Source organism: Staurois parvus, unplaced genomic scaffold, assembly GCF_062004578.1.
Source record: "Staurois parvus isolate SC_StPar_1 unplaced genomic scaffold, SC_StPar_1.0 ptg000476l, whole genome shotgun sequence".
Classification (NCBI taxonomy): domain Eukaryota; kingdom Metazoa; phylum Chordata; class Amphibia; order Anura; family Ranidae; genus Staurois; species Staurois parvus.
This window is the reverse complement of record NW_028318272.1, coordinates 3,794,968-3,822,663: the sequence shown is the minus strand read 5'-3', so window position 1 is coordinate 3,822,663 and position 27,696 is coordinate 3,794,968. Positions and strand designations below refer to the sequence as shown.

The 27,696-nt window shown below is 43.2% G+C and overlaps 1 protein-coding gene and 2 pseudogenes across 1 annotated transcript in view; 2 read left to right on the top strand and 1 right to left on the bottom strand.

Annotated features, from left to right (window-relative positions):
* The window catches only part of ADCY7 (adenylate cyclase 7), a 351,396-nt gene that overhangs the window by 254,910 nt on the left and 68,790 nt on the right, over window positions 1–27,696 (bottom strand). The gene's annotated exons all lie outside the window — the stretch shown is intronic.
* LOC149452359 (uncharacterized) lies at window positions 13,509–16,966 on the top strand (annotated as a pseudogene).
* On the top strand, window positions 16,971–17,635 carry LOC149452358 (uncharacterized; annotated as a pseudogene).

The following is a 27,696-nucleotide window of genomic DNA, read 5'->3' as shown; positions in this document are numbered from 1 at the left end:
ATAGCAGTCAGACATCACTAACCTGATCAATCACTGTTTTTGGTAGAAATAATATTTCTACATGGCAAATAATTTACTAGCAGGTGTAGTAGAGTAATAGAAATCCAACAGACCCAACAGTCATGACATGCATGCTGCTGATTCTGTGTAATTGAATCACGAATTGAAAGGGGCATGTTCAAAATAATAGCAGTGTGGAGTTCTATTAGTGAGATCATTCATTCTTTGAAAAGCAGGTGGCAATTATTGCCCTTATTTAAGGAAGGAAGGCAGCAAATGTTGTACATGCTGGTTACAGTGCATTTCTCTCTAAAATTCTGAGGAAAATGGGTCGTCCCAGACATTGTTCAGAAGAACAGCGTACCTTGATTAAAAAGTTGATTGGAGAGGGGAAAACATATAAAGAAGTGCAGAAAATGATAGGCTGCTCAGCTAAAATGATCGCAAATGCTTTAAAATGGCAACCAAAACCTGAAAGACGTGGAAGAAAGCGGAAAACTACCATTCGAATGGATAGAAGAATAGCCAAAATGGCAAGGACTCAGCCAACAATCAGCTCTAGGAAGATCAAAGAAGGTCTAAAGTTACCTGTGAGTACTGTTACAATTAGAAGATGCCTATGTAAAGCCAAGCTATCTGCAAGAAGCCCCCGCAAAGTCCCACTGTTGAAAAAAAAAGACGTGCTGAAGAAGTTACAATTTGCCAAAGAGCACATTGACTGACCTAAAGAGAAATGACGCAACATTTTGTGGACTGATGAAAGTAAGATTGTTCTTTTTGGGTCTAGTGGCCGGAGACAGTTTGTCAGACGACCCCCAAACACTGAATTCAAGCCACAGTACACTGTGAAGACAGTGAAGCAAGGTTGTGCAAGCATCATGATATGGGGATGTTTCTCATACTACAGTGTTGGGCCTATTTATCGCATACCAGGGATCATGGATCAGTTTGAATCCATCAGAATACTTGAAGAGGTCATGCTGCCTTATGCTCAAGAGAAAATGTCCTTGAAATGGGTGTTCCAACAAGACAACGACCCCAAACACACCAGTAAACGTGCAACATCTTGGTTCCAGACCAACAAGATTGACGTTATGGAGTGGCCAGCCCAATCCCCGGATCTTAATCCAATAGAAAACATGTAGGGAGACATCAAAAATGCAGTTTCTGAGGCAAAACCAAGAAATAGAGAAGAACTGTGGAATGTAGTCCAATCATCCTGGGCTGGAATACCTGTTCACAGGTGCCAGAAGTTGGTTGACTCCATGCAACACAGATGTACAGCAGTTCTCAGAAACAGTGCTTATACAACTAAATATTAATTAAGTGATTCAAAGGAAAGCAAAATCTTCAAACATTTTTCAGTTTATATAGTGAATGTTTGAGTTTGTAAAGAAGAATACAAAACACTGCTATTTTTTTGAACAGTCTAATATTCACTTTTCTTCAACTTGTTTAGAGGAACATCACAAATTTGATATATTTTTCTTCATGTTTTGATTTGGAATAGAATGTGTAGTGTTCCCAATGCATTTGTGTGTATGGAAATAAAAGCTATTAGAAGGATTTTGAGCTTTATTCACTTTGTTCAACACACTGCTATTATTTTTAACACAACTGTGTATATATATATATATATATATATATATATATACACACACACACACACACATACATATATACACATACACACACACTATATTGCCAAAAGTATTGGGACACCTGCCTTTACATGCACATGAACTTTAATGGCATCCCAGTCTTAGTCCATAGGGTTCAATATTGAGTTTGCCCACCCTTTGCAGCTATAACAACTTTAACTATTTTGGTATTTTGGGAAGGCTGCCCACAAGGATTAGGAGTATGTCTATGGGAATGTTTGACCATTCTTCCAGAAGCGCACTTGTGAGGTCAGGCACTGATGTCGGACTAGAAGGCCTGGTTCGCAGTCTCCGCTCTAACTCATCCTAAAAGTGTTCTATCGAGTTGAGGTCAGGGTTTGCATGCCAGTCAAGTTCCTCCACCACAAATTTGCTCATCCATGTCTTTATGGACCTTGCTTTGTGTACTAGTATGCAGTCATGTTGGAACGGGAAGGGGCCATCCCCAAACTCTTCCCACAAAGTTGGGAGCATGAAATTGTTCTCAATTTCTTGGTATGCTGACACCTTAAGAGTTCCCTTCACTAGAACTAAGGGGCCAAGCCCAACCCCTGAAAAACAAACCCACACCATAATCCCCCCTCCATCAAACTTTACATGCGGCTTTGCATTGCACTTGGTGATGTAAGGCTTGGATGCAGCTGCTCGGCCATGGAAACCCGTTCTATGAAGTTCTCTATGCACTGTTGTTGTGCTAATCTGAAGGCCACAAGAAGTTTGGAGGTATTTAGCTATTGACTCTTTAAGCTATTGAGTTGCTGTTGTTCCCAGTTGCTTCCACTTTGTTATAATACCACTAATAGTTGACTGTACATGGGGGCAACCGATCACAGTACCATGCCTGAATCCACTGAGCTCCTGAGGGCAACCCATTATTTCATAAATGCTTGTAGAAGAAGTCTGCATTCCTGGGTGCTTGAATTTATAGACCTGTGGCCATGGAGGTGATTGGAACACCTGAATCCAATGATTTGGAGGGGTGTCCCAATACTTTTGGGGCAATATATTATTATTATTATACAGTATTTATATAGCACCAAAGGGTATGCTCAGTGCTGTACAGTAGCAAGGGGGACATAACATGAGACAAGACCGTAACAATACACTACACGAGGGGTTCGAGGGCCCTACTCTTTCGAGCTTACAATCTAGGAGGGAGGGGAAGGTGGCACAGGAGGAGATGGCTGTGGGGGATGGAGTGGTGGGTGGAGTGGAGGAGGTTAGTTGTTAGGTGAGGTCGGGTGTTAGGTGAGGTTGGGGTAGGCTTCCCTGAAGAGGAGGGTTTTCAGGGTTTGCCTGAAGGTGAGGAGGGTAGGTGACAGTCTGATGGATTGGGGTAGGGAGTTCCATAGGATGGGGGAAGTCCTGGAGAAGTCCTGCAATCGGGCGTGGGAGGAGGAGACCAGGGAGCTAGAGAGCAGGAGGTCCTGTGAGGAGCGGAGGGCACGGGTAGGATAGTATCTGGGTATCAGGTCAGTTATGTAGTTCGGGGCGGCATTGTGAATGGCCTTGTAGGTCAGGGTTAGCAGCTTGAACTTGATGCGTTTGGCAATTGGGAGCCAATGAAGGGATTGGCAGAGGGGGAAGGCACATGTGGAGCGCTTGGTGAGGTGGATGAGTCTGGCCACTGAGTTTAGGATCGACTGGAGTGGGGATAGCGTTCATTTGGGTAGGCCAGTGAGAACAGAGTTGCAATAGTCCAGGCGTGAGATGATGAGGGAGTGTACGAGTTGTTTGGTGGTGTCTGGGGTGAGGAATGTGCGTATCTTGGAGATGTTGCGGAGGTGGAGCCTGCAAGATCTAGATAGCAGTTGGATGTGGGGTAGGAAGGAGAGGTGGGAGTCCAGGGTGACACCCAGGACTTTGGCGTGTGGGGTGGGAGAGATGGTGGCATTGTTAGTAGTGATGGAGAGGATGGGGGGGGGCACGGGGTGGGGGGAAGACCAGGAGCTCGGTTTTGGATAGGTTAAGTTTGAGGAAATGGAGCGACATCCAGTCTGATATGTCGTTCAGGAGGTGGGCGATGCAGGCAGAGAGTGAGGGGGTGAGGTGGGGGGTGGAGAGGTAAATTTGGGTGTCGTCGGCATAGAGATGGTAATTGAAGCCGTGGGAGTGAATAAGTTTGCCAAGGGAGGAGGTATAGATGGAGAAGAGGAGGGGCCCGAGGACAGAGTCTTGGGGGACCCCGACAGAGAGGGGGAGGGAGGGGGAGGTGGCAGTGTTGTAGGTGACGCTGAAGGAGCGTTGGGAAAGGTAGGAGGCGAACCAATATAGTGTATATATATATATATATATATATATATATATATATATATTCTATCGTATAGACAGATATGTTGTAATTTTTCTAAACAGGATTTATTTAATACGATCTATTCAAATGATTTCTAAATAATACAAATATCACAATGGTGCCGCGCTCCTAATTAATATTAATTAAATATCATAAAAATTGTTTTAAATTAAATCCATATAATAGTGTAAACACAATATATATATAAAAAATGAAGTGCACCCATAAAGTGATAATACCCTGAAAATAACAGTCAATATTCAATGTGCACAAAAAATATAAACATGATTGATGATAAATGAGTGATTAATAAATCAGTCTCTGGTGATACTCGTGAAAAATCCCAGGTGATGTGAACTCCAATTCTCAGTGACTTGAATAATGATCTTATTATGCGCTCACCTCATATAAAGCCTATAAATAGGCTAAAAACACTTGTGTTCCCCCAATGGGACTATATCCTTGAGTTGCACCGTAGCAGTAATGGTGGTTACTCCTTAACAGCGTAGCAGTAATGGTGGTTACTCCTTAACAGCGTAGCAGTAATGGTGGTTCTCCTTAACAGCGTAGCAGTAATGGTGGTTACTCCTTCAATCGTGGCTCTCCTCTCCTGCCACTATCCCCAAAAAGATCTCTCGCTCTCTTAACACACTGGAGCACTCCTCCTTGGTATATCCCTCAGTGTGAGAAGAAATAAAGACATAGTGTCTTATCCTTTTAAAAATAACTACCTTTAATATGCGCCCATTACACTCACATGTAAGAACAATATTAAGCGCTTTGTTAAAAACAATTGCCAGCAGATGATACAAGTGCACCTCTCGCACTGTGTACTTGCCGTCCTTGAGTGTCAGGTGACGTCACTGCCCCTCCCTATGCGTTACGCCAGATTTGAATCAAATCCCCCGATGAAGCCGCGTGACCTGCGGCGTAACGCGTATGGAGGGGCAGTGACGTCACCTGACACTCAAGGACGGCAAGTACACAGTGCGAGACGTGCACTTGTATCATCTGCTGGCAATTGTTTTTAACAAAGCGCTTAATATTGTTCTTACATGTGAGTGTAATGGGCGCATATTAAAGGTAGTTATTTTTAAAAGGATAAGACACTATGTCTTTATTTCTTCTCACACTGAGGGATATACCAAGGAGGAGTGCTCCAGTGTATTAAGAGACCGAGAGATCTTTTTGGGGATAGTGGCAGGAGAGGAGAGCCACGATTGAAGGAGTAACCACCATTACTGCTACGCTGTTAAGGAGTAACCACCATTACTGCTACGCTGTTAAGGAGTAACCACCATTACTGCTACGTTGTTAAGGAGTAACCACCATTACTGCTACGGTACAACTCAAGGATATAGTCCCATTTGGGGAACACAAGTGTTTTTAGCCCATTTATAGGCTTTACATGAGGTGAGCGCATAATAAGATCATTATTCAAGTCACTGAGAATTGGAGTTCACATCACCTGGGATTTTTCACGAGTATCACCAGAGACTGATTTATTAATCACTCATTTATCATTAATTATGTTTATATTTTTTGTGCACATTGAATATTGACTGTTATTTTCAGTGTATTATCACTTTATGGGTGCACTTCATTTTTTATATATATATATTGTGTTTACACTATTATATGGATTTAATTTAAAACAATTTTTATGATATTTAATTAATATTAATTAGGAGCGCGGCACCATTGTGATATTTGTTGAATTTTTATGCACATTGGATGAGTATGTATTTGGTGCTGACGAACCTATCTTATAATTAATTGGTGGCTCACAAGATTTCTATTTCATTTCAGATTTCTAAATAATGTTTTAGCTGTCTTTGAAACATTGAGATATATATATATATATATATATATATATATATTTATGAATTTGTATGTTGTTTATATACCTTTTGTGTTTGTTACATAGCCCTGAAGAATGGGGAATCTCTGTTCTCCTAAAATGCGTTGGTTTGTCAAACTTGTTGCAATTTCCAATAAATACCTTGAAACTTTCCTTACTATTGGATACTGGGCACTCCTTTCTGCATATTCTTCCTAGTATTATTTTGAATGGGTACCGCATCACACCAAAGATGTGCATGCACCTTTTTTGGAACCGAATTGCAACCAGATCGCATGGTCGTTTTGCACCATGCGATCCCATGCAGGCAAAACGTACTGTGTTTTTGACCTATGTTTGAGGTGTCAATAACTTTGTATTGACACCCACAGCAGATCACAAGGGCAGTGCGATTAGAATGGGGTGCAGGAAACGCACATGGATCGTGGCATTTCCCGCATCGCATTAGTGTGAAGCTAGGCTGAAGGAGAACTTCATTAAAATAGTCAATGACTACTTAGCAACTAAAGACACAGTATTTTGGTCAGTAGTATGGAATGTATGAGATAGCTTTAAGAATGCTGGGGTCAGGAGTATCTTATGCAAGCCAGTGTACAGAGTGTGTAAAACACAGGCTAATATACAGAGTACAGCCAAACATTACCCCCTTCTACCAGTACAGCTATCGGCCCCCCAAATCTCCCCAGTACAGTCTGTCTCCTCCAATCCTCCCAGCACAGATCTCCCCACTCATTGCCTAAAGTCCTCTCACAGATGCTTAGTGAGGGGAAGCCACCCCCCCCCTTCCTGGCTGTGTCACATTAGAGTTTAGGAGAGTCTCCCTTGGCCCTAAAGTACTGCAGTATCTGAGGTCTGAGAGGTGGGTATAAGGCAGAAGCTGCAGTGCAAATGCCACTGCAGCGTCAAAACTTAAAAAAAAAAAAAGAAAACATTCTGGCACTTGCAGCATTGGGACTAGCACTAGAGATGCCTGTTGTTGAGTGATAAAATCAGATTGGTTGTTGTGGGCCACTTACATTGAGCATTGCCATTACTACTGCAATTTTTAATTGTTAAGTAAGAAGATATCACTGTATGCAGGGGGAAAACACACAGTACTATCAAATGCTTTAAAAAAAAACATGTATATCATATATCATGTGATACATCTATTGTAACCAGCAGATTTCTATTCTTACATTGAAGAATACTATTCTTTCACTTGTCCTGTAATGATTAACAGCTTCAGGAAGACCAGCCGCACAATCTGTGGTATTAACAACCTGTATCCAGGATCTGGGTAGTCAGACAATCACATTTACTTTAACAATTTAATAACAGACACTTTAATAAGGGGAAAAAAAACTGAAAAATAAATATCTATTGCTGCTCTTTATTTTACACTGCTGATTTGAGATGTAGCATTTCAGAGCCTGACATTGTAAAGTATCTGTAAGTATTAAAGCTTTATATAAAAAAGAAAAAAGTTTCAACCTCTCAGTTTCCCTAAAACAGATCTCCAGCCTCTGGTGAAAAAAAGAAATAAAAGTCAGCAACTACAAAAACTGTAGCAGTGTCCTCACCGCACCTGTGTTCACCAGCCGACTTGTGTCCCTGGCGCTGACATCTTAAGTGTGGGCACCTGGCTGTGACAGCTTGTGGCTTCAAAGCCGGGTGCCCACTATGCATGCATGAGTGGCGTGTCCGAGAAAACTGCACGGGGCTGGGGCGGGGGGGGGGGGGGGGACTTTCGCTTCCAGCGGAAGTGGGAGCAGGTACCTGTCAAAATTGGGTAACTGTTCCTCCCCTCCCACTCCCCAAAGGTGCCAATCCATAACAGGGAGCGGGGGACAAGGCATTAAAGTGGAACTTCCCCTTTTGGGTGGAGCTCTGCTTTGAAGCAGTATTAAACCCAATTCCAAAAATGTAATATACTGCAGCTTACCAATCAGATGTGGTGGCTGCATCAATTTTCTTTTTTTAGGCTTTGTTCCTTCTGTTTTCACCTGGTAATCTGGCCAGAAACACACCTCCTACAATAGTGAGATACCACTCTGGATGAATGAGTACAAGACATTCAGAACAGCCGACAACAGCATTGTCAGTCTGGAGGAATGGCAGTGTTAAATGTATTAGCAGATTTGAATACAATAAGGAACAAGGCCATCCTATTCCTCTTGTATTGAATTGTATTGTTGCTGTATTGTCTCCCTTTGTATTGTAAAGTACTGCACAAACTGTTGGCAATTTATAAATCCTGTATAATAATAAGAACAAACTTCAGCTAAACTACAGCCAAACTCCAGCTCACACTTTATAATCAGTTACAGCAAACTTTTTTTTTCTTTTGGGAATATGGTTTTGTATGAATAAATAAAAGCTGACCATTTTTATCACCCCCGCCAGTGGTAAATGGATTGGCTCATCCATGTAAACTGATACATTCTGCTGGAGAGCTTGAGCTTCTTAAAAACAGAAGACTTGCTGGCTGAATTACCAGATGAAAATAGAACAAATGCCTAAAAAAAGGAAACCAATATAGCCATCACCTTTAACCGCCTCCTGCCCACCATATAAGGAAATGACGGGCGCAAGGCAGTTCTCTCGTTCTGGGAGGATGTTATATGACGTCCTTCCACTCTAACCACGCGTGCACGGCTCCAGAGGCATGCAGCGCGGCGTTCGGTGGTGCGCTGTGTCCCTCGGACAAAGCGGATCATCGATCAACGGAAAGAGCCGAAGCCGTTGGCTCAGTCATGTGATCAGCTGTGTTCAATCACAGCTGATCGCATGTAAATAAAATATGCCGTTTATTGGCATTTCTCTCCTCACGAGCTGTCACGCTAACAGCTCGAGAGCAGAGGAGAGCCGGTAATCGGCATTCCTCAGAGGGGACATGTACACTGATCATCAGGGCAGTGTGCCCTGATGATCAGTGAAGCCCCAGCAGTGCCAACTGTTAGTGTCCATCAATGCCATCAGTGCCACATCAATGCCACATATCAGTGCCTACCAGTGCACATCATTGCCACATATCAGTGCCCATCTGAGCTGCCTTTCAGTGCCACCTATCAGTGCCAGTCAGTGCCACCTATCAATGCCAGTCAGGGCCACCTAACAGTGCCAGTCAGGGCCACCTAACAGTGCCAGTCAGGGCCACCTAACAGTGCCAGTCAGGGCCACCTAACAGTGCCATATATGAATGCTGCCTTTCAGTGCCCATCATTGATGCCTGTCAATGCCTATCAGTGCCACCTACCAGTTCCTCCTCAGTGCCCATCAGTGCCACCTATCAGGGCCCATCAGTGCAGCCTATCAGTGCCCATTACTGCAGCCTCATTAGCGCACATCAGTGAAGGAGAAAAATCACTTATTTACAAACTTTTATAGCAAAAACTAAGAAAAACATTTTTTTTTCAAAATATTCAGTTGTTTTTGCTTTGTTTAGCAAAGAATAAAAACCCAGAGGTGATTAAATACTACCAAAAGAAAGCTCCATCTGTCTCAAAAAAATTATAAAAATTTCATAAGAGTACAGTGTTGCATGACCGCGCAATTGTCATTCAAAGTGCGACAGCACTGAAAGCTAAAAATTGGATTGGGCAGGAAGGGGTATAAGTGCCCTGTAGGCTAGTGGTTAAGAACAGGTAAGCTGCAATGTTTGCGTTTGGGTTTAATAGCACTAAAAACGTATGTCTTCAGGACCTTGGACATAGGACATTTACAGCAATTCTCAGCTGTTAAAAAATGACAGCCTGTATCACATAGCCGGGGCATAGTGGCTATCAAAGTGGCCGCTGCTGTGTAAAATGAAATTCGACAAAATGAGTGCTTGATGGTCATCTTAAGAGTCCATAATCATTTAATGTTGATAACAATATCACAGAAAGTTAAACAATAGGTTACAATAAATAAATATGGACTTTTAAAGAAGGACATTCATTCATATTCAGATCTAAAAGGTAACCTTTGACCTGCATATGACATCAGTTAACGCATATCTAAATCTGAAAACAAATGTAATTTATTGCAGCATACTCGTCCTTATATGTGGTAGCTACATGTGTTTATTTTTTCCGGTTTTTAATTTTTTTTGGCAATTCTGCTAATCCTTGGAAAACAAAACTGTCACCCTTGTATCAGCACAACAGAAATAAAATATGACTATGGAACCCTGTCCCTTTCCTATTGTATATAACAAAAGGGCATGGTTCTGTAGTCCTTTACAGAACTGAAACGGAGTACTGTGTGCCTGTGCTGACAATCAAATTAATCCGCTCACATGATTTCCAGCAAGATAAAGTGATTTTTTTTTTTTAAATTATCAGATATAATGAAACTTTTTCAATGCTATATTTCAAATACCAAATAGGAGAAATTAATTGTTCGGGTTTCAAATAGAAATATCATATATATATATATATATATATATATATATATACACACACACACATACATACACACAGTATGTATATGCATACTGTAATATATATATATATATATATATATATATATATATATATATACACACACAGTGGGGATTGAAAGTTTGGGCACCCCAGCTAAAAATTTGTATTAATGTGCATAAAGAAGCCAAGGAAAGATGGAAAAATCTCCAAAAGGCATCAAATTAAAGATTAGACATTCCAATAATATGTCAACAAAAGTTAGATTTTATTTCCATCATTTACACTTTCAAAATAACTGAAAACGAAAAAATGGCGTCTGCAAAAGTTTGGGCACCCTGCAGAGTTAATATCTTGTACTGCCCCCTTTGGCAAGTATCACAGCTTGTAAACGCTTTTTGTAGCCAGCCAAGAGTCTTTCAATTCTTGTTTGAGGTATCTTTGCCCATTCTTCCTTACAAAAGTCTTCCAGTTCTTTGAGATTTCTGGGCTGTCTGTCACGCGCTGCTCTTTTAAGGTCTATCCATAGATTTTCAATTATGTTGAGGTCAGGAGATTGTGAAGGCCATGGCAAAACCTTCAGTTTACGCCTCTTGATGTAATCCCCCGTGGATTTCGAGGTGTGTTTAGGATCATTATCCATTTGTAGAAGCCATCCTCTCTTTAACTTCAGCTTTTTCACAGATGGCATCAAGTTACCATCCAAAATTTGCTGAAATTTTATTGAATCCATTTTTCCTTCTACTCGTGAGATGTCCCCTGTGCCACTGGCTGCAACACAACCCCAAAGCATGATTGATCCAACCCCATGCTTAACAGTTGGACAGAGGTTCTTTTCATTAAATTCTGTGCCCCTTCTTCTCCAAACGTACCTTTGCTCATTCCGGCCAAAAAGTTCAATTTTAACCTCATTGGTCCACAGAACTTGTTTCCAAAATGCATCAGGCTTGTCTATACTGTATGTTCATTTGCAAAGTTCAAACGATGATTTTTGTGGTGAGGACGTAGAAGGGGTTTTCTTCTGATGACTCTTCCATGAAGACCATATTTGTACAAGTATCTCTTTATAGTGGAATAGTGTACCACAACTCCAGTGTCTGCCAGATCTTTCTGGAGGGATCGTGCAGTCAAACATGGGTTTTGAATTGTTTTTCTCACAATCCTGCGAGCTGTTCTGTCTGATATTTTTCTTGGTCTTCCAGATCTTGCTTTAACTTCCAGTGTTCCTGATGACTGCCATTTCTTAATTACATTCCGAACAGAGGATATTGACATCTGAAAACGCTTTGCTATCTTCTTATAGCCTTCTCCAGCTTTGTGAGCGTCAACTATTTTCAGTTTCAGTTTTCTAGGCAACTGCTTAGAAGAACCCATGGTGCTGATTGTTGGGGCAAGGTCAGATGAGTCTGGGCATTTAAAACCTTTGAGCTTGACATCACCTGGTCTTCCCAGACGATGATTGAGAACAATCCATGACACTGGCAGGTCTCAGCTTGGCAAAGGGGGCAGTGCATGCTATAAATTCTGCATGGTGCCCAAACTTTTGCAGTCGCCATTTTTTTGTTTTCTGTTATTTTGAAAGTGTAAATGATGGAAATAAAATCTAACTTTTGTTGACATATAAGAATGTCTAATCTGTAATTTGATGCCTTTTGGAGATTTTTCCATCTTTCCTTGGCTTCTTTATGCACATTAATACAAATTTTTAGCTGGGGTGCCCAAACTTTCGATCCCCACTGTATATAATCCCCTATTTTTTCTTACTTAAATTGAATCAGTTCTGATTAACCCCTTCCCCACCTTCTCCCCTTTATCATTACTGATCTTCTGAAATGTGTATTTAAACTGAATTTGTTGTTAGTTGTTTTTTGTTTTGCCTATTTTTTTTTCCAGCACAAAACTGAAAACACCTTTGATTATTACTACAGCCTGATACCATAAACAAAGTTTTTTGTGTGCTTCAATGCTGGTACAAGATGACCAATACAGATAATGAAATCTGCTTCTCGTTTTATTTTCTGTTGAGGAACAAGATGCTGATAACACAAAGCCAACTTACATATTTTGGAAGGTATCCTTCATTAGGACTGTCTGAAAACTAATGCCTGTTAGCTGATTTATGTCTAAGAAGTTTACTACCTAAGCTTGTGGAAGCTGTACGTTTTTCTCTAGGAAGAAAGAACACAGTATGTGACGTCAGTTATTTGTTAAAAAGAGGTAACTATACATTTATAGATTCTTTAGGTAAAACAGTATGGACATAAAAGCAACCATGCATCTACAGCTTTAGACAGCCATCAGCAGATTCTTTAAACATATATACAGGTTTTAGACTTATACATTATTTTCCTTTTATGGGGTGCAACACTACCACAGCAAATATTTTTCAGCTTTAAATTTAGACTGGATAGAGACGTTGAGGTTTTAGAAAATGAACAGACTCTTAGCAGAATACATCATGGCCTATAAACTTTCCAAAAAAAATGTCCCAGGCAGGGAGGTCAGCATTGAAAAAAAGCAGAAATCTTTAATTTTTTTTAAAGTGTCATTAAACCCAGACTATGAAAAACTCACATTCTATATAACAGAATGTGCATACTCACAAAGCAACTAAAGCATTCATTTTGTGTAGATTGAAATATATCTGGTTGATTCTACCTTCAGCTGTCCCTCCCATCTTCTCTGTGTCCCCATTGCAGGCTGAGATTGTGTAGATCAGCTGGTGTCCTCTACTAAGCAGGCTCAATTTCTGTTCCCTTCTAAGCTCTTCATTTCCTCCTCTTTTTAATCTGTGTAGCCCCCATGACTGTAGAGTCACACATGTGAGCAGAAGAGCTCCCTGCCAGAACACGGACTTACTTATGTCAGAAGAAAATCTCCTTCAGCGCTTTTTGGAGAAGGTGCAGATCGGCGGCGGGGAGAAGTGGTTGCGCCGCTGCCTGACGCTGGCCGAAGAGGAGAGCCGGGACCCACCCGAGCCAGCCGACTGCGGTGGGATGTCGCCTACTGAGCTGGGAGAGGGTCAGAGGGTGCCCAGGAGTGCTACCAGGGGTCCGGTCCTCCACAGCGGACGGCAGCATAGCCAACTGCCGGAGCAGCCAGGACGGTGTGTGGCAGGGGCGGAAGCAGAGCGGCACCATATTTATGGAGACCAGCCGGAGGACGGGAGAGTGGTGGGGTGTGGCTGTCAGAGCCGCTGGAAGAGGTGGACCGCTGAACCACCACCTATCAGCGTGCATGGTGGGAGGAGCTGGACGGGGCCTGCATCCCTTTTGGAGTCCGCTTCCCCCGTTGCCGAGCAACCAACGATGGTGGACTCACGGCATCTTTCAGAGGTGGGCGGACCTTTCCTGGAGGAGGCGGTTGCTGCTCCCGGGACTTTGGAAGCCTGGCCTGCGGATGCTGCTCGGCGAGAGGTCACCCAGGCTGCTGCAAGAAACCCTCCGGCTGCTGGTGAGTCTCCCACATGGGGTGTTTTGTCTTCCCTGGTTGCCTCCATGTCTGCCCTGGTGAAGTCAGTGTCCCCGATTCCTGCTGTCTCTCCTGACCCCAGTGTGTCCTCCCCTCCCCCCCCCATTGCTGTCCAACCCAGGGATGTGTAGCCATGTAGCCCCCTGAGTTCCGTAGCATTGCCAGCTAGGCCCAGCGTCCCTGGGGTATGCATGAAGGAGGTGCTGCCTTGTGAGGTATCCCCCCTTGGTTTTCACCTTAGCTTGTCCGTTAAAGAAAAAAATTGTAGGGCGGATTTTGTGGACATTTTGACCCTCCTCCCCAATTTTAGGCATTTTGCTAGCAAGCCTGATGGGCTTGCGGTGGGCAGGGAGGAGGACAGAAGGAGGTCGGCCCCTAGATCTTTTTACAGTTGACTACAGGCTTTTTGCGTGTTTTCTAGCGTGTTGGCGGAGAAACGTCCTGATCTCTGCGGTGGCCTTTTCCAACATTTTGATCACGTTTTTGAGGCGTACAAGAACTTTGAGGGTTTGGGCAAAAGCTGTCGGGGCACCCAGTCCTCAAGTGGGGCATGAAGGATGTGGGGTTATGGCTTAACTTGATCTTGCCCCAGAAGCCTTTTGTGCCTAAATAGCCAGTCGTGGCGGCTCCAGTTCCGGCTTTCAGGAGGGGTTATTGTTTTGCCTTTAACAACTCCCATTGTGGTTGGAATGCGACGTGCAAGTATCGCCATGAGTGCTCTTTTTGCGCTGGTCATCACCCTGTGCTTAATTGTCCTAGGAAGTTGAGTGGGTCTCCTTTGTCCCAGCTGGATATTTTTCAGAAAAACCTGCACGCCGGTGAGGCTGGAAAGCATGCATCCGTGGCTGGATCGGTATCCAAACAGGGAGAAGGCTCAGTTCCTTCTTGACGGGTTCCTTTTTGGTTTTCCTTTGCCTACTTTTTTGGATGAGGGTTGCCAGACAGTAGATAATTTGAAATCCATGCTCCAATACCCACAGGTTGTTCGCAAACAAATTGACAGAGAAGTTGCTGAAGGCCGCGTGGCGGGCCCCTTTCCTAGTCCGCCTTTTCAGGAATTTCGGATTTCTCCTTTGGGGGTGGTTCCGAACAGGGAGCCTAACTCTTTCCATATGATACACCACCTTTCTTTTCCTAAGGGCTCTTCATTGAATGACGAGATTGATGGTTCATTGTGTTTGGTGTCCTATGCGACCTTTGAGGATGCCGTAGTTCAGATTTGCACTTTTAGCCCGGGTCCTTTGCTAGCCAAGACGGATATCAAATCTGCGTTTCGACTGTTGCCCGTCTCCCCATCTGCTTTTAATTCCTTGCGGTTTCATTTAGACGGTGGTTTTTATTTCGATAAAAGCCTTCCAATGGGCTGTTTTTTGTCCTGTGCCTATTTTGAAATGTTTTCAACTTTTCTCCATTGGGTGCTCGTTGCCGAGGCTGGTTGGGATGGCGTTGTCCACTATTTGGACGCACTATTTGGACAAATTTTTTGTTCATTGTTCCCCCAGAGTCGGCATTGTGTTCAAATTTGCTTCAGTTGTTTTGCATGCTCATGGACCACTCTGGCGTTCCTTTAGCGACGGAAAAAACATATAAACATGTCTGCCATCTACGTCTCTGGAGTTCCTAGGGATTCTTCTCGATATGGCAGCAATGGAATTCCGGCTGCCGCAGGTGAAGTTGGTGAAACACCAGTCACAGATTTTAGCCTTTCTTCGCCGGAAAAAGGTTTTGTTGAAGGAGATGCAGTTTTTGTTGGGGCTCTTGGCTTTTGCTTGCAGGGTTATGCCGCTTGGTCGGATTTTTTCCAGGCGTTTGTATCTTGCGACCTCAGATTATAAGTCCCCCTCTGCTCATTTACGCCTCACCCGGGACTTAAAGGAAGACCTGTTGGTCTGGGCTAATTTCCTGTCAGAGTACAATGGTAAATCTTTTTTTCAGGCTCACTTTGTGTCGGTGCAGGATTTTTTGTTGGCAACTGATGCTGCTGGTTCCAGGGGTTTTGCTGCTGTATGGCAGTCGCATTGGTGCTGCGGAGCTTGGCCTGAGTCTTGGCTTCGAAAAAAAGCCACTAAGAATATTGTGTTGCTGGAACTATTCCCGATGGTGGTGGTTCTGGAGCTTTGGTGTGCGCAATTTGCTGACAAACAGATTTTAGTGAGTACCGACAATAAGGGTGTGGTGTTTGCGGTGAATTGCTTACCCTATAAATCGTTCTTTGTTGTACAGCTTTTGCAACAGTTTTTCTCTGTTTAAAATTGAACATCTGGCTTAAGGCGCAGTATGTTCCTGGGTTTTCTAATACTCTGGCGGATTCGCGGTCTTGTTTTCAGGTATCCAGGTTTCGACAATTGCTACCAGAGGCAGACGAGATTGGCCTCAGCTGTCTGTCACACCTGTGGGACCTGATATGAACCTTTTGCGGGAGTCGATAAAGAATTCAATCGCTCCTCACACTTGGGCGGATTATTCAGCGGCATGGAGGAGGTGGGTCTTCTTTGCGCATAATTGGGGCTTTCTGCCCACTTCCCCCACTGAATTGGCTATTGCATTCTTTTGACATCCCTGATGCGCTGTGGTTACTCCTATGGCCACGTGTCCAAGATATTGGCCGGTTTCCTTTTTTCTCAAATTATCAGGCCTCCCTTCTTGTACCCAGTTCTTTTCAATAAAACAGGCGTAGAGAGGGTATCAGAAGTCCAAGTTCGTGCCTGATGAGCGTAGACCTATTTCTATGGCGCTGTTGGCTGACCTATGTGCTGTGGCTTTGGTGGTCTGCTTTTCAGATTACAAGGCTTTGCTTTTTCATATTGCATTTTCCCTGATGTTTTTTGGGGCCTTTAGAATATCCTAGCTGGTTCCGTTGTCCAGACGAGCCTTTTCGGGACTGTAGTCTGAGCATGTCATGGTAGATGATTTGTTGGTGCGGCTGTTTTTGCATCACTCCAAGACTGATCAGCTGGGGAGGGGCGCATGGATAATGCTACCAGCTGTTGGTGGCTTTGCTGTTTGTCTGGTGAGCCTCATTAGGCAGTTCCTTGCTGTGCGTCCTCGAGACTCGGGGCTATTTCTGCTCCACTCGAATTTGCGCCCCCTTACTAAATATCAGTTTGATGCTGTTTTGTGGAGATGCCTGAACCATTTAGGCCCTTCACATTTCAAGTTCTCTTCCCAATTATTTAGGATTGTTGCAGCGTCAGAGGCCTCCAGGTTGGGTTTTTCCCCCTCGGGTATTAAGGACCTGGGTAGATGGAAGTCTAAGTGTTTTCACTCATATATTAGACCTAACCTTTTTCTTTGACTCAATTGCAGGTGCCCAGCGCTGCATCTGGATTGTAAGTCACTCATATGTCTATTGGGCTCGTAAAAGAGCTCTTCAGCGTCATCCTTGTGGAACTCTGTCATTGTTGCTGGAAACCTTCACTTTATATTGGAAGGGAGTGAGAGGCATGCGCTTGTGTCAGCTCTACTGGCATTTGTCCCAATTGTTTCAAGTGTGGACCCGCCTTCTATTTTAGTGGTTCACCTGGGAGGAAAGGACTTGGGCATGGTGGGAACACATGACCTGTTATTTATGATTAAGAGGGATTTGCATAGGTTTTGCTTGTCTTCCCCTCATACGACCATGGTGTTTTCAGAGATTGTTCCCAGGTTTTCTTGGTGGTGCTCTCCTCAGATGCGGGCTTTCGAGAAAATGAGGAAGAGGATTAACAGGGCCTTGGAAAAATGCATGCCATCGCTGGGTGGTTTGTCCTACAGGCATGTTGATCTGGAAGGTGGAATTCCGGGTCTGTATAGATGGGAAGGAGTTCATCTTTCAGATGTTAGCCTGGACATCTTTAATTTAGGCCTACAATCTGGCATCGAAATGGCCGCTGCTTTGGGGTGGGCTGGCCTTGGCCACCCGGTGGGTGGGGGACGTTTTCAGAGTGTAGATGTTTTATGTGATGGCTCGTGTTCCAATAACTGAGCCAGAAGAGGGTGTTTTATTATATTTTGCATGTTGAATCTCATCAACGGTTATTGTAGTATGTACATGGTTTATTTTGTGTAACACCAATAAATTGCCACGGCCATTTCTTGCCACAATCTGCCTAATGGTTTCTTTCTTTAATGTGTCATATTTGGGGAATGTTCTGGTCATTGGGGGGGGGGGGGGGTGGTCTGCACTGCATTGCAGTAGCCTCCCGCACTTCCCCTCTCAAATGGGCTTGTTTGTAGTTGTAAATGGTGGGTTTGTCATCTGTGGGGAAATTTGGTGTTTGCCCCTTTAAATTTTTTTAAGCAGAATTCCTGGGATCCAATCAGGAGTCACGGAAGTCTCTGGAGCATTGGCGGACAGGATATAAGGGGCACCTGGATCATTTGGATCAGTGGCCAGCCTGCAAGCAGAAGAGCTCCCCTCCCCCCCCCCCCTTTTTTTTTGTCGCACGCCCTTTTTTGTGGTGCTGTCACCCTGGAGTCAGGGGGGATGTTTTCAGAGTGCAGATGTTTTATGTGATGGCTCGAGTTCCAATAGCTGAGCCAGAAGAGGGTGATTTATTATATTTTGCATGTTGAATCTCATCAACGGTTATTGTAGTATGTACATGGTTTATTTTGTGTAATACCAATAAAGTACTGTGGCCATTTCTCGCCACGATCTGCCTAATGGTTTCTTTCTTTAATGTGTCATATTTGGGGAATGTTCTGGTCAGGGTGGGGGGGGGGTCTGCAATCCCACAAAATAATGGTATTTCCAACTTTTAATGACACGTGATATTACTGCAAAGGATTAATAGGAAAACACAAAATTTTGGTAAAAAATACACTAGAGTTAATTTTGGGGCACTAAAACACAATACATTTTTGGTGAAATATAAAAGATGAGGTTGCACTGCATAAATAGATACACAACATGTCAAATCTTAAGTTTGCACACACCCATGAAATGGCGACAAACTTCAGTACCCTATATCAACCTTTCTCAACCAGGGTGCACAGGCACGCTGGGGTACCTTGAGGCTTTTTCAGGGGTGCCTTGGAAAAATGTCTAAAAATTGCCAAAAACTTGCATACAGGCCTGCGGGTGGAACAAGCTTGCCTTTTAGTTACACAAAGACACAGGTTTTCATTGTGCACCATTACGACCTTCTAGCCGCCAGCGTCCTGACAACCAATGACATCACTTTTTGATAAGGAGGATGTCAGCTGTCTGTACAGAATCCAAACTCAGTGATGGAGAAAAACTGAGCGTGAAGAGAAACACTGGAATACTACTCAGTACCAGTGTGCAAAAGTGTATTTGCTTTGGAAGAATAAATCGCCTCTAATGTTGGGTGTCCTACATGTGTGGATGCTGCTGCATTATATAAAACTATTAGAATAGTTTTTCACATTTTATAATAGGGTGCCTCAAGACTGTCCATATTTTTAAAAGGTGCCTCGGAGGTGTCCATAATTTCAAAGGGTGCCTTGACTGAAAAAAGGTTGAGAAACACTGCCCTATATTTTCCATAGGCAAAGCTTTAAAAGCCCCCTATAGGCCATCAGTTTAGCGTTTCGGTAGGTGTCTGGTGCTAAAATTATTGCTCTCAGTCCAGCAAACACGGCAATGACATGTGTATCGCAATCAACAATTTCATTCATAGGTGCCCCCACGATTTAATTTTTTACAATTAAATTTTTTTTTACTTAACTTTTTTTTAATCACATAGGGGACAAAAAGTCCCCTACATGATTTTTTTTCTTATGACAGGTTCTCTTTAATAAGACATCCGGGGTCAGCAACAAGAAGGGGAGGAGAGTGGATTTGTGTGTCCTCTCAGCTCCCTCCCCCTACCTGATGGCACTTGCTATGTCCTTCCCGGGCACGCAGGTGGGCAAGCAGAGCCTAGGATACAGGGCATGCACGTTACTGGGGGTGTGTGGAAGCACTGGACTGCTTCCATCTGACAGGCAGGAGTTGGCTTGTCAGAATTACAAATAATCTCGTCGGCTGCAGCCACTGGAAGGGTGTGTAAAATCCCCCGCTGTCAGGTCCATACAACATACAAACCTGGCAGAAAAAGGGTTAAAATAAATCAATATTAAATATAGCAGATGTAATTGCTAATGCATGCAAAGCAAAAAGAAAAGAGCCTTGGATGCATATGCCATCTGAACAAAATGAAAGCTAGTGTCAATCATCTTTGACTCTACCCATACAATATTAATGCACAAAAAATACACATCTGATTCCAATAAAGATTTATAGGGAGCTATAAAAAAAAAACAGTTTTTTTTATAATTTAATTTGAACTGCTCTTCTAAAGCTGTTTTCAGGGCTGACCAGACACAGACTGAAATGCTGTGGCGTTCATACATCAGAAGAGTAATAGAAGCCCCTCCCCCAAGAATCTTTCCCTGCAGATACCAAAGAACAGGAAAAAATCACGTGACAACACAACATCACTGTGGGAATAAGATACTTAGAGGATTTAAACAAAAAAACTAAATACAGTGGCATGATACAGTATATATGATTTATGTAAATGAATTATGGCAATTAACACTTCTCTGTCTAGTATCACTTTAAAGGAAGACAGCATCACACCAGCAAAAGGTAGACGGTATGGATTCAGAAACGGAAACTATAAGTTGGCATATGCAATAAAAATTATTTCCGAAAACTAAAGAGCCATGGCCTAAAGTTTCTGTGTTGACTCACACAAAGGTTGCACCTGTTACCTACTGACTTTGATAAACACATTTGACTATAAAACTAAAAATATAAACATTTAGGTGTTCTCTTTCAAGTGTGATATAGACATGATGATTTTACCACTGGTTATTTAAAAAGACAAAAAGAGTTGAAGTCTAAAATTTAGGAAGAATAAAAAGAATAGAAGAATCAATAGCAGGATTTACAATTGTACAAAAGTCCAATTTCCAGAAATGCACATATTACACATTTTACTGTGAGAAAAACACATTTCCTGCAGCTAGCAGACAGAAATTTAGATTTTCTAGAAATAATCACGCAACAATAAAATTTCCAAAAGTTCCCATAGTCTTTTTCTTCCCTGGTCCCATCATGTTCAATGCAGCACATGTTGTAGATTTGTCAAACAATCCGTGAGTGCTGACCGAACATTAAAGGCTCATTCACATGAGCAGCCAGGGGCCGGTAAAAGCAGGCAGAAGAGCTGTGGTTTTACATGCAGCCACTCACAGCCGTACACATGCCATAGCCATGATGTTTTGCTACCACAGAAAAGCTGCATTCGGTAGGCAGTACAGCCACTGAACAGGACATATTCAAGTAAATAGGGATGTGCCACAATCGCCCTGAAACCATGTGCGATGCATGTGGCATGCTGGTTTGAATTGGCCTTATGGGGAAAAATAATTTTTAACTCCTCTGTGTTAGGACTGCACTGGGCACCTGATAGAGTTTTCACCTGCGTAGCGCCCCTCTAGATAGCCAGGGGGACCTAGTTGCTAATTATTAGTTACAAAAGCTGAGCAGCCTAGGAAAAGTCAGCAGGGTCAAATTTGGGTCAGGGCTGAGAGGCTCTGCAGACCAGTTCCTTGATACCTCCCCTGCTGTAGAATCTTGAAGAAGATTCTAGAAGCAGTGGGCAGGGGTGAGGAGGGGCTGATCTGCATACTTGAGGTATGCTGACCATGCCCCTGGCAGGAGGCTTGGCATGGGGTCATAGTTACATAGTTATTCTGGCTGAAAAAGACAAAAGTCCATCCAGTTCAACCATTAAAAAAAAAGTTATAATCCTACACCCAAAGTTGATCCAGAGGAAGGCTAAAAAACCCAGCAAAGCATGATCCAATTTGCTCCTGCAGGGGAAAAAAATTCCTTCCTGATCCCCAAGAGGCAATCGGATATTCCCTGGATCAACTTTACCTATAAATGTTAGTATCCAGTTATATTCTGTGTATCTAGGAAAGAATCCAGGCCTTTTTAAAGCAATCCACTGAGCTGGCTAGAACCAACTCTTGAGGGAGTCTATTCCACATTTTCACAGCTCTTACTGTGAAGAAACTTTTCCATGTTTGGAGATTACATTTCTTTTCCTCCAGATGTAAAGAGTGCCCCCTTGTCCTCTGTGATGACCTCAGGGTAAATAACTCTACACCAAGTTCACTATATGAACCACTGATGTAATTATACATGTTCATTATATCCCCCCTTAATCTCCTCTTCTCAAGAGAGAATTCAGTTCCTGGAGTCTATACCTCTTAATACAAGAGAGGATTTTGCTCACTTTAAAAACCGCAGCTTGGCATTGCATGCCATTATTAAGCTTGTGATCTACCAGAACTCCCAGATCCTTCTCCACCATTGATTCCCCCAGTTGTACTCCCCCTAGTATGTATGATGCATGCATATTCTTAGCCCCCAAGTGCATAACCTTACATTTATCAACATTAAACCTCATTTGCCACATAGTTGCCCAATTAAACAGTGCATTCAGGTCGGCTTGTAACTTGGAGACATCCTGTAAGGACGTTATTCCACTGCACAGCTTGGTGTCATCTGCAAAGACTGAAATGGGATTTTTAATCCCAGTCCCTATATCGTTTATAAATATATTAAAAAGTAAGGGTCCCAACACTGAACCTTGGGGTACACCACTGACAACCCTAGACCATTCAGAGTATGAATCATTAACCACTACTCTCTGAATATGATCTTTTAGCCAGTTTTCTATCCATTTACATACAGATTTTTCCAAGCCTGTAGACTTCACCTTACACATTAGCCGTGTGTGGGGAACTGTGTCAAATTTTGCAAAATCCAAGTATACCACGTCCACCGCCACCCCTCTGTCCAAGGTTTTGCTCACCTCCTCATAACAAGAAATCAGATTTGTTTGACAACTTCTGTCTTTCACAAAGCCATGCTGCCTGTTGCTTAAAATAATTTTTCCCAGAAAGAACTCAACTGTGTGGTCTTTTATTAAACTCTCCAGTATCTTCCCAACTATAGAAGTTAAACTAACAGATCTAAAATTACTTGGTAAAGATTTTGACCCCTTTTTAACTACTTGCCATCCGCAGATAGCCGAATGACGGCTACAATGCGGCCGGACAGTTTTGGGATGGCATCATATGACGTCCTCCCAGAACGCGCTCTCCTGCGCGCCGCCGGGGGCGCGCACCCGGAGATTTCTGTGATCGCTGTGTCCTAGGGACACAGCTGATCACGTGATGTGGTAAAAGGCCAATCACAGTGGCCTTTTACCATGTGATCAGCCGTGTCCAATGACACGCTGATCACCGGGAAATGCAATTGCCGGTTCTCGGCTGCACTTTCCTCACGCTGTCAGAGCGCAAGGAAAGTACTGCCGAGAACCGGCAGTTGTCAGAGCAGAGATCGGCACAGATCATCAGGGCACTGATGATCAGTGCCCTGATGATCGGTGCTCAGCAGTGCCACCCACCTGGGCCGAGCAGTGCACCCACCTGTGCCCAGCAGTGCACCCACCTATGCCCAGCAGTGCACCCACCTGTGCCCAGCAGTGCCACCCAGCAGTGCCACCTATCTGTGCCCAGCAGTGCCACCTACCTGTGCCCAGCAGTGCCACCCATCTGTGCCCACCTACCTGTGCCCACCAGTGCCACCCACCTGTGCCCATCAATGCAGTGCTGCCAGTGCCACCAGTCAGTGCCCAGCGGTTGTGCCAGTCAATGCCTAGTAGTGACACCAGTCAGTGCCCAGCAGTGATGCCAGTCAGTGCCACCTATCAGTGCTGTCTATCAGTACCCATCATCAGTGCCACCTATCAGTGCCGCCTATCCGTGACACCTCATTAGTGCTGCCTATCCGTGCTGCCTCATTAGTGCTGCCTATCAGTGCCCATCAGTGCTGCCTCATCAACGCACATCAGTGAAGGAGAAAAACTACCTGTTTTAAAAATGTTATAATAGAAACAAAGAAAAATTTTTTTTTTTCAAATTTGTTGCAATTTTTTTGTTTATAGAGCAAAAAGTAAAGTGCCCAGCGGCGATTAAATACCACCAAAAGAAAGCTCTATTTGTGAGAAAAAAATTATAAAAATTTCATATGGGTACAATCTTGCATGACCGCGCAATTGTCAAAGTGCGACAGCGCTGAAAGCTTAAAATTGGCCTGGTAAAGAAGGGGGTATAAGTGCCCGATAGGCAAGTGGTTAAATATTGGCACCATGTTGACCTTATGCCAATCCAGTGGTACTATGCCAGTCATTAAAGAGTTCCTAAAAATTAGAAACAATAGCTTTGAAATGACCAGCTCAATTATTTAAGGATCCATGGGTGTATGCCATCCGGTCCAGGTGCTTTATTCATCTTTATCAGGACAGGACAGCCCTTGGGTATAACTGAGCCTGCTCAGCAGCAGGAGAGTTTGGGTGGAAGATGTGAGAGAGGAAGAGATGCAGTAGCCTGGGAGGGGGCCCAGTGGAAAGGGGCCTACCTACAGGTTGGGACCTGGACAGGAGGATCACTCAGCCTCACCAGTTCCCAGTGGGAGGACTACCTGTGAAGCAAGGAAAGGAGCCAGACCAGCAGAAGGGAGCCACCTACCTAAACCACCTCAAAGGAAAGGGACTGAGTGAATAAATCTACAAATATATGGTGCGCTCCTAAATACTTCTCAATAAATAATAATTAAATTATTACCATTAAATTAATTCAAATTATGATACAAATAACTAATAAAAGTGTATAAATACCAAAAAATATTTAAATAGATAGTTTCAACTAATCAATCTCCTCCAAATAAATATCAAAATATTTCCACATGAAATACTCCTCTAAAAAATTTTTACCAAGTGCTCATAAATCATCTATTAGTGACATGATGTACTTACTAATACCCTCAATTTCATTTATATTGATAATACCCTCATTTAATATAATAAAAATAGTAAACCAACTAATAACCCTCAACTAAAACGCATTTAAATGATCCCCCATAAATATAAATAACCAAATGCTCATGAGTTGAATCTGTCTCTGTCTCTTTTGGAGAGTTTTTCTCTTCTCTTCATGTCCCTGTGACACCTGTAACCAGAATAGGGAATGGGCTTTATCTCCCCAATGGGACCAAAGCAATAAAATATGAGCGGTTCTAGTCATATTCTACTTTGCTGAAAGTATCCTGTCCCACTGTCATAAACAGAGAATAAAGGGAAATCTCCCCAGTGGAGACCTACTGAAATATTAAGCTAAGAGAAGTTCTGAACGTTCAGCATTCTTGTACCCTGTTAGCTATTGAATGATGCAGAAAAGTTTCTACTTGAGGTAAGGAAAGACTACAGAATAAAAGTGACCACATACTGCTAAAGCTACTATGTATCTTCTCTCAAATAAACCCAAGCACCAGATGTTACTGTGACTGCTGTTCTTGATGAGTGTGCATAACGCAAAAAGGTTTCTTTTTTGCTGAGAAATGTAGAGCCCAGGGATGGACTGACCATTCGAGCACTTGGCCACTGCCCGAGGGCCCAGGGTCAGTAGGGGGCCCCATAAAATGCCCTTGGTACCTTTTCTAGGCTTTTTTGGGTGTGTTTTGAGTGTGGGCAAGGACACAGGGGCTCCATGATCCCCAATTGCCCAGGGGCCCCATGAGTTGTCAGTCCGGCCCTGGTAGAGCCTGTGCATTATGGTGAATGCAGCATCCCATACACATATTCGTATGTTGCAGTGCCATTCGTTTTTAATGGCAACCTAATGCACTGGGGTAATGTACCACCAACACCCACACACTTGCTTTGCATCAAATCACAATGCATAATAACTTATTAGCATGCATTGTGGTGTTCTGCATTGGAAAAGTTTGTATGCAATTTTTGGTCCGTTTAGATACTTTTGTTGAAGCACTGCAATGGTCTGCTGGGTGTTAATGGGCCCTAACTGATGCATGACAAGAAATCTTCCACAGTGCTAGAACATTATCTTTTTGCCTGACTGCATGCCCAAGGTTTCTTTTGCCACATCCCATACTATTGCAAAACTTTGGTAATACAAGCAATTTATTCACAAATGGCCAGCAAAAGCTTGAGCACATTAGGACATAAACCTAAGGTGGACATTAGATGTATAACCCCTATCAGCTCTTTACTGCATCAAATAAAAGAAATGAGCCCCAAACATTTCACAAATCCAGAACTGTTTTTAGATTTACAAAATACTCAGGAAAAGCCAACACTATTTGGGGCTAGACACTTTTTCCCTTCATCAGGGCTTGATGTTTTTAACTAAGGACAGAATCTGGACAAAGAAATTCAGATTCTCTTCAGTCTGAAGCATCAAGCTCTGTGAAGGGTGCCTGTTTCTATCCCTGAAATGGCCTGGATTTTCCTGTGCACTGTGCAAATTAATAAATGGTTTCTGGGTTTGTGAAATTTTGTGGCACTCATCTCTTTTGCTTAAAGATTCTCTCCCAAAGACCTAGTTCATGGTCTTGACATGTCAGAGAGCTACGTGTGCATTATAATAGGTTTACCTTCTGGAGCATGTTACACGTTACACCCATGTTTAGGGTGTAAAGTTTAACGTGCTCCAGGCCTGCCCCCTGCATCCCCAAATATTCCCTCCCTGTCACAACGGGGGGAGGGGAGTCCTCTCCCTGCACCCATTGTCACAATTTGAAAACAGTGTGGCTGTGCAGGGCTCAGCTGTATCATTCATGCACAGGAATCTGTGAATGATAAAGAAAGTCCTGTCTGCCATCCCAGAATGGACAAGTGTACTGATTAGCACGCTCGTAGTCCATTTGCACTTCCTCCAGCTTGAAAAAATGACAGAGGTATGGGCTAAAAGCTGGAGGGAGACCATAAATAAATAAATGTAATTCTGCAAAAATAAACAAAAAACATACATATAACAAAAAGTTTCTGCTATATTGACAATATTTTCATCACATGGACAGAAGGCAAAGAAAATCAAAAAAATTTTACTCGATCAATATGTTTCACCAGTCAATCAAGCTAAAAATGGACTATCCAAGTTTGCATGTCAATTTCCTAGACACCACAATATTCATTAGGGATAACAAACTGCACACCTCAATATTCAGGATACCCACTGACAGAATCGACTATCTCCACAGATCCAGCTTCCACCCCCAGCAAACCAAACGGGCTATCATACACAGCCAAGCCATAAGATACTACTTAATATTTTTGGACCTAAAGACCGGAGAAGAACCAGCCCGGAGCTGGATTTCTGGACAGATAAGACAGAGAAGTGTCCTTTTATTAAAAGTCAGATCTTTTTTCTACAGACTGAAATAAAAATATATATATATACTATATTGCCAAAAGTATTGGGAAACCTATCTTTACATGCACATGAACTTTAATGCCATCCCAGTCTTAGTCCATAGGGTTCAATATGGAGTTGGCCCACCCTTTGCAGCTATAACAGCTTCAACTCTTCTGGGAAGGCTGTCCACAAGGTTTAGGAATGTGTCTATGGGAATGTTTGACCATTCTTCCAGAAGCACCTTTGTGAGGTCAGGCACTGATGTCGGACGAGAAAGCCTGGCTCGCAGTCTTCACTCTAATTCATCCCAAAGGTGTTCTATCAGGTTGAGGTCAGGACTCTATGCAGGCCAGTCAATATCCTCCACCCAAAAGTCACTCAACCATGTCTTTATGGACCTTGCTATTGGAACAGGAAGGGGCCAGCCCAAAACTGTTCCCACAAAATTGGGAGCATGAAATTGTCCAAAATGTCTTGGTATGCTGACGCCTTAAGAGTTCCCTTCACTGGAACTAAGGGGCCAAGCCCAACCCCTGAAAAACAACCCTACACCATAATCCCCCCTCCACCAAATTTTTTACACTTGGCACAATGCAGTCAGGCAAGTACCGTTCTGAAACCGCCAAACCCAGACACGTCCATCAGATTGCCAGACAGAGAAGCGTGATTGGTCACTCAAGAGAACATGCCTCCCCTGCTCTAGAGTCCAGTGGTGGCGTGCTTTACACAACTGCATCACACGCTTTACATCGCAGTTGGTAATGTAAGGCTTGGATGCATCTGTTCGGTCATGGAAACCCA